Source organism: Moschus berezovskii, chromosome 23, assembly GCF_049115385.1.
Source record: "Moschus berezovskii isolate FMDL1 chromosome 23, NW_MosBer_1.0, whole genome shotgun sequence".
Taxonomy (NCBI): Eukaryota; Metazoa; Chordata; class Mammalia; order Artiodactyla; family Moschidae; genus Moschus; species Moschus berezovskii.
This window is the reverse complement of record NC_142482.1, coordinates 9068554-9081602: the sequence shown is the minus strand read 5'-3', so window position 1 is coordinate 9081602 and position 13049 is coordinate 9068554.

Below are 13049 nucleotides of genomic sequence, written 5' to 3'. Positions count from 1 at the left end.
GTGTCATGTACCCTTTCAAGTTTACATCGGGAATGTGGGATTTCTCTTGGGACACTAAATGGGATATTTTCCTCATCTCACCTTGAGTGCAGAATCTTCTGGTTTTTCTCGAGTTGAGGCGGGAAACTTTGGTTCCTTCTGGATTGCTATGGGGAACTCAGGAATTCGCTCGTGTTGCCTCTGGGACCTCAGGTCTCCAATCGTGTTGGAAGGGGAACTTCGGGATTCCAATCGTGGCGTGGACAGTGATTTGGGCATCATCTTGTGTTGAGTTGGTTAATCGTGTGTTCCTCTCCAGTGGGTCGGATTAGTCAGGGATTTTTGCGTGTCAAAAAAAGGGTTTAAAGTACCCTTTCGAGATTCAAGGGGGAATGTGTGATTTCTTTTGAGACTCTGCAGCAGAAATATTCCTCATCTCGCATTGAGGGGAGAATCTTGTGGTTTTTCTCGAGTTGCGGCTGGAAGCTGGTGTCTCTTTCAGGTAGTTATGGGTATCTCAGGAAATCGCAGGTGTTGCCCCAGGGAAGTCACGTCTCCTTTCCTGTTGGAAAGTGTAGTTCAGGATTTCTCTCGAGGCGTCGAATGTGAAATGGGTCTCATCTAGAGATGAGTCCATTAATTGTGTGCTCCTCTCCAGTGGGGACGGCTTAGTAAGGGTCCTTTTTGTGTCGCAGAAATAGTGTCAAGTGCCCGTTCGAGTTTAAAAGGGAATGTGGGATTTCTCTTGAGATTCTGTAGTGGAAATTTTCCTCATCTCACCTTGAGTGAAGAATCTTGTGGTTTTTCTCGTGTTGCGGAGGAAGCTTTGGTTCCATTTCTACTTTCAACGGGCACCTCAGGGACACGTTCGTGTTGTCCTTGGGAAGTCAGTTCTCCTTTCCTCTGGTAGGGGAACTTCGGGATTACTCTTGAGGCGTGGAAAGGGAATAGGGCCTCATCTAAATTTGAGTCCAGAAATTGTGTTCTCCTCTCAAGTGGGGACAGCTATGTAACGTAATGTCTTGAGTCGCATAAAGGGTGTCAAGTATCCGTTCAAGTTTCAAGCGGGAATGTGTGATTTCTCTTGAGACTCTGCAGGGAAAATTTTCCTCATCTTGCCTTGAGTGCAGAATCCTGTGGTTTTTCTCGAGCTGCAGTGGGAAGCTTTGGGTCCTTCTCGAGTTGCGACGGGGACCTCAGTTACTCGCTGGTCATGCCCCAGGGAAGTAAGGTCTCCTTGCCTGTTGGAGGGAAACTTCAGGATTATTCTCTAGGCGTGGAGTGACAATTGGAAGTCATCTAGAGATGAGTCCCTGAATTGTGTGCTCCTCTCCAGTAGGGACGGCTTATTCAGGGAACTTTTATTGTTGCAGAAAGGGTGTCAAGTACCCATTCGAATTTCAAGCGGTAATGTCGTTTTTCTATTGAGACTGCAGCAGAAAATACCTCACCTTGCAATGATGGGGGAATCTCGTGTTTTTTATCGAGTTGCAGTGAGAAGCTTGTAATCGCTCTCAAGTTGAGACAGTGACGTCAGAACCTAGCTCTTTTTACTTCAGGGAGGTCAGGTCACTTTTCTTTTTGCAAGGCGAGCTTCGCGATTACACTCGAGGTGTAGAATGGGAATACGGCCTCATCTAAAATTAAGTCCATAAATTGTGTTCTTCTCTCCAGTGGGGCCAGCTGTGTCAAGGAATGTCTTGGGTTGCAAATAGTGTGTTAAGTACTGGTTCGAGTTTCAAGCGGGAATGTCGGATTTCTCTTCAGACTTAGCATGGGAAAATTTTCCTCATCACACATTGAGTGCACAATCTTGTGGTTTGTCTCGAGTTACGGCAGGAAGCTTGGGGGCCTTCTCGAGTTGCGATGGGGACCTCAGAAACTCTCTACTGTTATCCAGTGACAGCAGGTCTCCAATCGTGTTGGAAGGGGAACCTCAGGATTCCAAACGTGGCGTGGAATGTGATTTGCTTCTCATTTTGTGTTGAGTCCGATAATTGTGTGCTCCTCTCCAGAGGGGACTGCTTAGTCCGGGATCTTTTTGTGTTGCAGAACAGAAAGGGTTTCAGGTACCCTATCGAGTTTCAAGCAGGAATGTGTGATTTCTCTTGAGACTTTGCAGCAGAAATGTTCCTCCTCTCGCATTGAGGGGAGAATCTTGTGGTTTTTCTCGTTTTGCGGCTTGAAGCTTGGGGTGCCTTTCGGGTTGTGAGGTGATATCAGGAACTCGCTCTTGTAGTCCCTGGGAAGTCAGGTCTCCTTTCGCTTTGGTAGGGGATTACGGGATTACTCTCGAGCATGGAATGGGAATACGGCCTCATCTAAAGTTCAGTCCATAAATTTTGTTCTCCTCTCATGTGGTGACAGCTATGTCACGGAATGTCTTGAGTCTCATAAAGGGTGTCATGTACCCTTTCGAGTTTCAAGCGGGAATGTGGGATTTCTCATGGAACTCTGCATGGAATATTTTCCTCATCTCACCTTGAGTGCAGAATCTTATGGTTTTTCTCGAGTTGCGGGGGGAAACTTTGGCTCCTTCTCGATTGCTTCAGGGACCTCAACAATTCCCTCCTTTTGTCCCAGGAACGTCAGGTCTCCAATCGTGTTGGAAGGGGAACCTCGGGATTCCGATCGTGGCGTGGACTGTGATTTGGTCATCATCTTGTGTTGAGTCATTTAATTGTGTGTTCCTCTCCAGTGGGACGGATTAGTCAGGGATCTTTGTGTGTCAAAGAATGGGTTTAAAGTACCCTTTTGAGCTTCAAGGGGGAATGTGTGATTTCTCTTGAGACTCTGCAGCAGAAATATTCCTCATCTCACCATGAGTGAACAATCTTGTGGTTTTTCTCGAGTTGCGGCGGGAAGATTGGGGTCCTTCTCGAGTTGGGACAGGGACCTCAGGAACTCGCTCGTGTAGTCCCTGGAAAGTCAATTCTGCTTTGGTTTTGGTAGGAGAACATCGGGATTACTCTCGAGTGGTGGAATGGGAATAGGGCATCATCTCAAATTGAGTCCATAAACTGTGTTCTCCTCTCAAGTGGAGACAGCTGTGCCAGGGAATGTTCTGATTCGCAAAAGGGTGTCAAGTACCCGTTCGAGTTTCAAGCGGTAATGTGGGATAACTTTTGTGACCCTCTAGGGGAAATTTTCCTCATCTCACCTTGACTGCAGAATCTTGTGGTTTTGCTCGAGTTGCGGCGGAAAGCTTGGGGTTCTTCTCGAGTTGCGACAGGGACCTCAGGAATTCGCTCGTGTACTCCCTGGGAAGTCAGGTCTCCTTTCGCCTTTGTAGGGGAAAATCGGGATTACTCTCGAGGCGTGGAATGGGAATAGGACCTCTTTTAAATATGAATCCATAAAATGTGATCTCTTCTCAAGTGGGGACAGCTATGTCAGGGAATGTGTCGCATAAAGGGTGTCAAGTACCCGTTTGCGTTTCAAGCGGGAATGTGGGAATTCTCTTGAGACTGTGCAGGGAAATTTTCCTCATGTCACCTTGAGTGCAGAATCTTGTTGTTTTTCTCGAGTTGCGGTAGGAAGCGTGGGGTCCTACTCGAATTGCAACAGGTAAATCAGGAACTCGTTCCTGTATTCCCTGGGAAGTCAGGTCTCTTTCGTGATGTAGGGGAACCTCCGGATTACTCTCAAGGCATGGAATCTGAACAGGGCCTCATCTCAAGTTGAGTCCATAAATTGTTTTCTCCTCTCAACTGCGGAGAGCTATGTCAGGGAAAGTCTTGAGTCACATAAATTGTGTCAAGTACCCGTTCGCGTTTCCAGCGGGAATGAGGGATTTCTTTTGAGATTCTGCAGGGGAAATTTTCCTCATCTCACCTTGAGTGCAGAATCTTGTTGTTTTTCTCGAGTTGCGGTGGGAAGCTTGGGGTCCTTCTCGATTTGCGAAAAGTACCTCAGCAACTCTCTCGTGTATTCCCAGGGAAGTCAGGTCTCCTTTCGTTTCGGTATGGGAACATTGGGATTACGTTCAAGGCGTGGAATGGGAATAGGGCCTAATCTCAAGTTCATTCCATAAATTGTGTTCTCCTCTCACGTGGGGAGAGCTATGTCAGGGAATGTCTTGATTTGCCTAAAGGGTGTCAAGTACCCATTCACGTTTCAAGGGGGAATGTAGGCTTTCTCTTGAGACTCTGCAGGGGAAATTTTCCTCATCTCACCTTGAGTGCAGAATCTTGTGGTTTTTCTCGAGTTGCGGCAGAAAGCTTGGGATCCTTCTCGAGTTGTGACATGGACCTCAGGAACTCGCTCTTGTAGTCCCTGGGAAGTCAGGTCTGCTTTCGTTTTGGTAGGGGAACCTCGGGATTACTCTAAAGACGTGGAATGGGAACAGGGCCTTATCTATGGTTGAGTCCATAAATTGTGTTCTCCTCTCAAGTGAGTTCAGCTATGTCAGGGAATGTCTTGAGTCGCATAAAGGTTGTCAATACTTGTTCGCATTTCAAGCCGGAATGTAGGATTTCTCTTGAGACTCTGCAGGGGAAATTTTCCTCATCTCACCTTGAGTGCAGAATCTTGTGGTTTTTCTCGAGTTGCGGCGGGAAGTTTGGGGTCCCTCTCGAGTTGTGACATGGGCTTCAGGAACTCGCTCGTGTAGTCCCTGGGAAGTCACGTCTCCTTTCATTTTGGTAGGGGAACCTCGGGATTACTGTCGAGGCATGGAATGGGAATAGGGCCTCATCTTAAGTTGATTCAATAAATTTTGTTCTAATCTCAAGTGGGGACAGCTATGTCAGGGAATATCTTGAGTCTCATAAAGGGTGTCAAGTACCCGTTCGCGTTTCAAGTGGGAATGTGGGATTTTTCTTCAGACTCTGCAGGGTAAAATTTCCTCATCTCACCTTGAGTGCAGAATCTTGTGGTTTTTCTCAATTTGCTTCGGGAAGCTGGGATCCTTCTCCAGTTGCGATGGGGACCTCAGGAACTCACTCATGTAGTCCCTGGAAAGTCAGGTTTCCTTTCCTTTTGGTAGGGAAACATCGGGATTAATCTAGAGGCGTGGAATGAGAATAGGGCCTCATCTAAAGTTGAGTCCATAAATTGTGTTCTCCTCTCAAGTGGGGACAGCTATGTCACAGTATATTTTGAGTCTCATAAAGGGTGTCAAGTACCCGTTCTGGTTTCAAGCAGGAATATGGGATAACCCTTGAGAATCTGCAGGGGAAATTTTCCTCATCTCACATTGAGTGAAGAATCTTGTGGTTTTTCTCGAGTTGCCGTGGGAAGCTTGGGGTTCTTCTCGAAAGAGGAAAGTGATCTCAGGACCTCCCTCTTGTAGTCCCTGGGAAGTCACATCTTCTTTCGTTTTGGTAATCACATCGGGATTACTCTCGAGGCTTAGAATGGAAATAGGGCCTCTTACCGAGTTGAGTCCTAAATTGTGTTCTCCTCTCCAAAGGGGACGGCTCTTTGAGGGAACTTTCTGAGTCGCATAAAGGGTGTCAAGTACCCGTTCACCTTTCAAGCGAGAATGTGGGATTTCTCTTTATATGCTGCAGCGGAAAATGTCCTCATCTCGCATTGAGGGGATAATTTTGTGGTGTTTCTCGAGTTGCGGCGTAAAACTTGGTGTTTTTTTCGACTTGCGACTGGGACCTCAGGAACTCGCTTGTGTTGCTTCAGGGAAGTCAGGTCCCCTTTTGTGTTGGAAGGGGAACTTCAGGATTACTGTCGACCTGTTAAATGTGAACAGGGCCCCTTCTCGACTTGAGTCCGTAAATTGTGTTCTCCTCTCCAATGGGGACGGCTGTGTTAGGGAACTTACTGAGTTGCATAAAGGATGTCAAGTTCCCGTTCGCCTATCAAGTGGAAATGTGGGATTTCTCTTGAGATTCTGCAGTGGAAAATGTCCTCATCTCGCATTGAGGCGATAATTTGTGGTGTTTCCCGATTTGTGGCGGGAAGCTTGGGGTTCCCCTCGAGTTGCGACGGGGACCCCAGGAACTCATTCGTGTTGCCCCAGTGAAGTCAGGTCTCCTATCTTTTTGGAAGGGGAACCTCGAGATTCCTCTATAAAGAGCAGCAGAGGAATAGGGCCACATCTAGCGTTGAGTCAGTCAACTGTTTGTTCTTCTCCAGTGGAGACAGGGATCTCACGGTTGCTCTCAAAATTCTCCAGGGGATTCAGGCCTCATCTCTTGTTCAGACCTGGAAGTGCGCTTTCTTTTCGAGTTGTAATACGGGTGATAGGCCACTTTCAGTTCAGTTCGATTCAGTCGCTCAGTCGTGTCCGACTCTTAGTGGCTCATGAACCACAACACGAAAGGCCTCCCTGTCCATCACAAACTCCCGACGTTCACTCAAACTCATGTCCATCGAGTCAGTGATGCCATCCAGCCACCTCATTCTCTGTCGTCCCCGTCTCCTCCTACCCCCAACCGCTCCCAGCATCAGAGTCTTTTCCAGTGAGTCATCTCATCGCATGAGGTGGCCAAAGTATTGGAGTTTCAGCTTTAGCATAAGTCCTTCCAATGATCACCCAGGATTTATCTCCTCTAGAATGGACTGGTTGGATCTCCTTGAAGTCTAAGGGACTCTCAAGAGTCTTCTCCAGCACCACAGTTCAAAAGCATCAATTCTTCGGTGATCAGCTTTCTTCACAGTCCAACTCTCACATCCATACATGACCACGGGAAAAACCATAGTCTTGACTAGACAGAACTTGGTGGGCAAAGTAATGTCTCTGCTTTTTAATATGCTATCTAGGCTGGCCATAACTTTCCTTCCAAGGAGTAAGCGTCTTTTAATTTCATGGCTGCATTCAGCATCTGCAGTGATTTCCAGCCCCCCAAAATAAAGTCTGACACAGTTTCGACAGTTTCCCCATCTATTTCCCAAGAAGTGATGGGACCAGATGCGATGATCTTCATTTTCTGAATGTTGAGCTTCAAGCCAACATTTTCACTCTCCTCTTTTGCTTTCATCAAGAGACCTTTGAGTTCCTCTTCACTTTCTGCCATAAGGGTGGTCTCATCTGCATATCTGAGGTTATTGATATTTCTTCTGGCAATCTTGATTCCAGCTTGTGCTTCTTCCAGCCCAGAATTCCTCATGATATACTCTGCATAGAAGTTAAATAAGCAGGGTGACAATATACAACCTTGACGTACTCCTTTTCCTATCTGGAACCAGTCTGTTGTTCCATGTCCAGTACTAACTGTTGCTTCCTGACCTGCATACAGGTTTCTCCAGAGGCAGGTCAGGTGGTCTGGGATTCCCATCTCTTTCAGAATGTTCCACAGTTTATTGTGATCCACACAGTCAAAGACCTTGGCATAGTCAATGAAGCAGAAATAGATGTTTTTCTGGAACTCTCTTGCTTTCTCCATAATCCAGCGGATGTTGGCAATTTGATCTCTGGTGCCTCTGCCTTTCCTTAAACCTGCTTGAACATCTGGAAGTTCACGATTCACATATTGCTGAAGCCCAGCTTGGAGAATTTTGAGCATGACTTTACTAGCGTGTGAGATGAGTGCAATTGTGCGGTAGTTTGAGCATTCTTTGGCATTGCCTTTCTTTGGGATTGGAATGAAGACTGACCTTTTCCAGTCCTGTGACCACTGCTTAGTTTTCCAAATTTGCTGGCATATTGAGTGCAGCACTTTCACAGCATCATCTTTTAGGATTTGAAATAGCTCAATTGGAATTCCATCACCTCCACTAGCTTTGTTCGTCGTGAGGCTCTCTAAGGCCCACTTGCCTTCACATTCAAGATGTCTGGTTCCAGGTGAGTGATCACGCCATCCTGATTATCTTCATCGTGAAGACCTTTTTTGTACAGTTCTTCTGTGTATTCTTGCAACCTTCCCTTAAAATCTTCTGCTTCTATTAGGTCCATACCAGTTCTGTCCTTTATCAAGCCCATTTTTGCATGAAATGTTCCCTTGATATCTCTAATTTTCTTGAAAAGATCTCTTGTTTTTCCTATTCTGTTGTTTTCCTCTATTTCTTTGTATTGATCGCTGAGGAAGGCTTTCTTATCTCTCCTTGCTCTTCTTTGGAACTCTGCGTTCAGATGCTTATATCTATCTTTTCCTCCTTTACTTTTCGCTTCTCTTCTTTTCACAGCTATTTGTAAGGCCCCCTCAGACAGCCATTTTGCTTTTTTGCATTTGTACCTTGAGATTGTATAGAGTATGCTCATGGAGTCAGGTCACCATTTGTCCTGTGATTTGATACTCGAGGATACATTTGAAACTGTGCAGTACAATCAGACAATAGGGTAGAATCTATTGCTGTGTAGATAATTTGTGTTCTCCGCTTCAATGTGGACCACGATCTCGGGGATGTTTTGGAGTCACATAAAGGATGTCAAGTACCCTTTCGAGTTTCAAGCAGTAATGTGTGATTTCTCTTGAGACTCTGCAGCGGAAAATATCCTCATCTCGCATTGAGGGGAAAATTTTGTGGTGTTTCTCGAGTTGTGGCGGGAAGCTTGGGGATTTTCTCGACGTGCGACGGGGACCTCAGGAACTCGCTTGTGTTCCCCCAGGGAAGTCAGGTCCCCTTTTCTGTTGGAAGTGGAACTTCGGGATTTCTCTCAAGCCGTTAAATCAGGATAGGGCCTCTTCTCGAGTTGAGCCCATGAATTGTGTTCTCTCCAATGGGGACGGCTCTGTTAGGGAACTTTCTGAGTCACATAAAGTGTGTCAATTTCCCTTTCGCATTTCAAGCGGGAATGTGGGATTTCTCTTGAGATTCTGCAGCGGAAAATTTCCTCATCTCGCATTGAGGGGATAATTTTGTGTTGTTTCTCGACTTGCAGCAGGAAGCTTCATGTTACTCTCTAGTTGCGAAGGGGACCTCAGGACCTAGATCGCGATGTCCCAGGGAAGTTAGGTCTCCTTGCGCGTTGGAAGGGGAACATCGGAATTCCTCTTGAGGCATGGCAGAGTAATATGGTCGCATCTAGTGCTGTGTAGATATATTGTGTTCTCCGCTTCAATGTGGATGGCTATCTCGGTGAAGTTTTTGGTCGCATAAATGGTGTCAAGTTCCCGTTCGATTTTCAAGTGGAAATGTGGGATTTCTCTTGAGATTCTGCTGCAGAAAATTTCCTCAGCTCGCATTGATGGGGGAACGTTTTTTTTTTTTTTTTTTATCTTGAGTTGCGGCGGAAATCTTGGGGTTCCTCTCGAGTTGTGATAGTGACCCCAGGAACTCGATCACGTTGTCCCAAGAAGGTTGAAATCGTTTGCTGTTTGAAGGGGACCTCAGGATTCATGTCTAGTCGCAGGAGACGAATAGGGCCGCATCTAGTGTTGTGTACGTAAATTGTGTGCTCCGCTTCAATGTGGACGGCTATGTTGGGGAAGCATTTGGTGAGCTTAAAGGGTGTCAAGTTCCCATTCGAGTTTCAAGTGGGATAGTGGGATTTCTCTTGAGACTCTCCCGCAGAAAAAATTCCTCATCTTGCATTGAGGGGATAATTTTGTGGTGTTTCTCGTGTTGCGGCAGGAGGCCTGGGCTCCCTCTTGAGTTGCAATGGGGACCTCAGGAAATCCCCGTGTCTCTTCAGAGAAGTCAGGTCCATTTTTTGTTGGAAGGGGAATTTCTGGATTACTCTCGAGTCGTTAAATGATAATAGGGCCTCATCTCAAGTTAAGAATATAAATTTTGTGCTCCTCTCGAGTGGGGATGACTATGGTAGGGAACTTTCTGAGTCACATAAAGTGTGTCAAGTACCCGTTCGCCTTTCAAGCTAGAATGTGGGATTTCTCTTGAGACACTGACACGGAAAAAATTCCTCATCTTGCATTGAGGGGATAATTTTGTGGTGTTTTTTGAGTTGCGGCGGGAAGTTGGGTTTCATCTTGAGTTGCGACGGGGATGTCAGGAACTCGCTCGTGTTGACCCAGGGAAGTCAGGTCTCCTATAGTGTTGAAAGGGGAAACTCAGGATTCCTCTATAAGGAGAAGCAGAGGAATAGGGCCGCATCAAGCATTGAGTCAGGCAACTTTTTGTTCTTCTCCAGTGGAAACAGGGATCTCCGGTTGCTCTCAATATTCTCCAGGGGATTCAGGCCTCGTCTCTTATTCAGTCCTGGAACTGCGCTTTCTTCTCGAGTTATAATACCGTTGATGGGCAACTTTAGAGTTGCATTTGTACCTGGAGATTGTATAGCGTATGCTCGTGGAGTCAGGACTCCATTCGTCCTCTGAGTTGATACTCGAGGAAACATTTGAGCCTGTGCAGTAGAATCAGACAATATCTCGATTGGGTGGTGACATCCGTACCTTTTCCACTTGTGTTTTGAAAACCGGTTATCCTCCCGAGTTTCAAAATTGTACCTTCCTACAGGTCCTGTGCGACCAGAACATCTGGATTCCATTTCAGAGAAAGCAGAGGAATCAACCCTCATCTGTAAAAGAGAAGTGGAAAACGGGGCATTTTGTTAGTGTGGCAAGAAACTCGGTGTTCCTCGGGATTGGGGCTGTGTATGTCGGTTTAGTTTTTAGTCACATAAAGGATGTTAAGTAACCTGTCGAGTTTCAAGTGGGAATGTGGAATTTCTCTTACCGAATCTGAAACGGAAATGTTGTTCATCTCGCCTTGAGGGCACAATCATGTGGTTTTTCTTGAGTGTCGGTGGGAAGCTTCGGCTCCCTCTCGATTTGCGACGGGGACCTCAGGTAATCCCCCGTGTTGCTTCTGAGAAGTCAGTTTCCCTTTGTGTTGGAAGGGGAACTTCAGGATTACTCTCGAGCCGTTCAATGGGAATAGGGCCTCTTGAGTGAGTCCGTAAATTTTGTTCTCTGCAATGGGACGGCTGTGTTAGGGAGCTTTCCCAGTCGCATAAAGGTTGTCAAGTTCCCATTCTCCTTTCAAGCGGTAATGTGGGATTTCTCTTGAGATTCTGCAGAGGAAAATTTCCTCATCTCGCATCGAGGGGAAAATTTTGTGGTGTTTCTTGAGTTGCGGCGGGAAGCTTGGGGTTTATCTCGACTTGTGATGGGGACCTCAGGAACTCGCTCGTGATGCTTCAGGGAAGTCAGGTCCCCTTTTGTGTTGGAAGGAGAACATCGGGATTACTCTCAAGCTGTTAAATGGGAATAGGGCCTCTTCAAGAGTTCAGTCCATAAATTGTTTTCTCCTCTCCAATGGGGACGGCTCTGTTAGGGAACTTTCTGTGTCGCATAAAGGGTGTCAAGTACCTGTTCGCCTTTCAAGCGGGAATGTGGGATTTCTCTTGAGATTCTGCAGCTGAAAACTTCCTCATCTCGCATTGAGGGGATAATTTTGTGGTGTTTCTCTTCTTGTGGCGGGAAGCTCGAGGTTCCTCTCGTGTTGCGACGGGGACCTCAGGAACTCGCTTGTGTTGCCCCAGGGAAGTCATGTCTTCTGTCGTTTTTGAAGGGGAAACTTGAGATTCCTGTATAAGGAGCAGCAGAGGTATAGAGCCGCATCTAGCGTTGTGTCGGTCAACTGTTTGTTCTTCTCCAGTGGAGACAGGTATCGCACGGTTGTTCTCAATATTCTCCAGGGTATTCAGGCCTTGTCTCGTGTTCAGGCCTGGAACTTCGCTTTCTTCTCGAGTTGTAATAGGGTTGATGGGCCACTTTAGAGTTGCATTTGTACCTGGAGATTGTATAGAGTATGCTCGTGGAGTCAGGACTCCATTCTTCCTGTGAGTTGATACTCGAGGAAACATTTGAACCTGTGCAGTAGAATCAGACAGAATATCTCGATTGGGTGGTGACATCCGTACCTTTTCCACTTGTGTTTTGAAAACCGGTTATCCTCCCGAGTTTCAAGATTGTACCTGCCTACACGTCCTGTGTGACCGGAACATCTGGATTCCATTCCAGAGAAAGCAGAGGAATCAACTCTCATCTGTAAAAGAGAAGTGGAAAACGGGGCATTTTGTTAGTGTGGCAAGAAACTCGGTGTTCCTCGGGATTGGGGCTGTGTATGTCGGTTTAGTTTTTAGTCCCATAAAGGATGTTAAGTAACCTGTCGAGTTTCAAGTGGAAATGTGGAATTTCTCTTACCGAATCTGAAACGGAAATGTTGTTCATCTCGCCTTGAGGGCACAATCTTGTGGTTTTTCTTGAGTGTCGGCGGGAAGCTTCGGCTTCCTCTCGATTTGTGACGGGGACCTCAGGTAATCCCCCGTGTTGCTTCTGAGAAGTCAGTTTCCCTTTGTGTTGGAAAGGGAACTGCGGGATTACTCTCGAGCAGTTCAATGGGAATAGGGCCTCTTCTCGAGCTGAGTCCGTAAATTATGTTCTCCTCTCCAATGGGGACGGCTGTGTTAGTGAACTTTCTCAGTCGCATAAAGGGTGTCAAGTTCCCATTCTCCTTTCAAGCGGTAATGTGGGATTTCTCTTGAGATTCTGCTGCTCAAAATTTCCTCATCTCGTATTGAGGCCATATTTGTGTGGTGTTTCTAGCGTTTCGATGGGAAGCTGTGGGTATTTCTCTAGTTGCCACGGGGACCTCAGCAACTCGCTGGGGTTGCTTCAGGAAAGTCAGCTCTCCTTTTGTGTTGGAAGGGGAACTTCCAGATCACTCTCCAGGCGTTAAATGGGAATAGGTCCTTCACTCAGGTTGAGTCCAAAAAGTGTGTTTTCCTCTCCAATGGGGACGGCTGTGTGAGGGAAATTTCTGAGTCGCATAAATGGTGTCAAGTACCATTTTAACTTTCAAGTGGGAATGTGGGATTTCTCTTGAGATACTGCTGCGCAAAATTTCCTCATTTCGCATTGAGGCCATACTTTGTGGTGTTTCTCGAGTTACGGCGGGAAGCTGGGGGTACTTCTAGAGTTGCAACGGGGACTACAGGAACTAGATCGGGTTGCTTCAGGGAAGTCAGGTCTCCATTTTGTGTTGAAAGAGGAACTTCTGGATTACTTTCAGGCCATTTAATAGGAATAGGACCTCATCTCGAATTGAGTCCGTAAAGTGTGTTCTCCTCTACAATGGGGACGGCTGTGTGAGGTAAATTTCTGAGTCACATAAAGGGTGTCAAGTACCCTTTTGCCTTTCAAGTGGGAATATGGGATTTCTCTTGAGATACGGCCACGCAAAATTTCCTCATGTCGCATTGAGGCCAT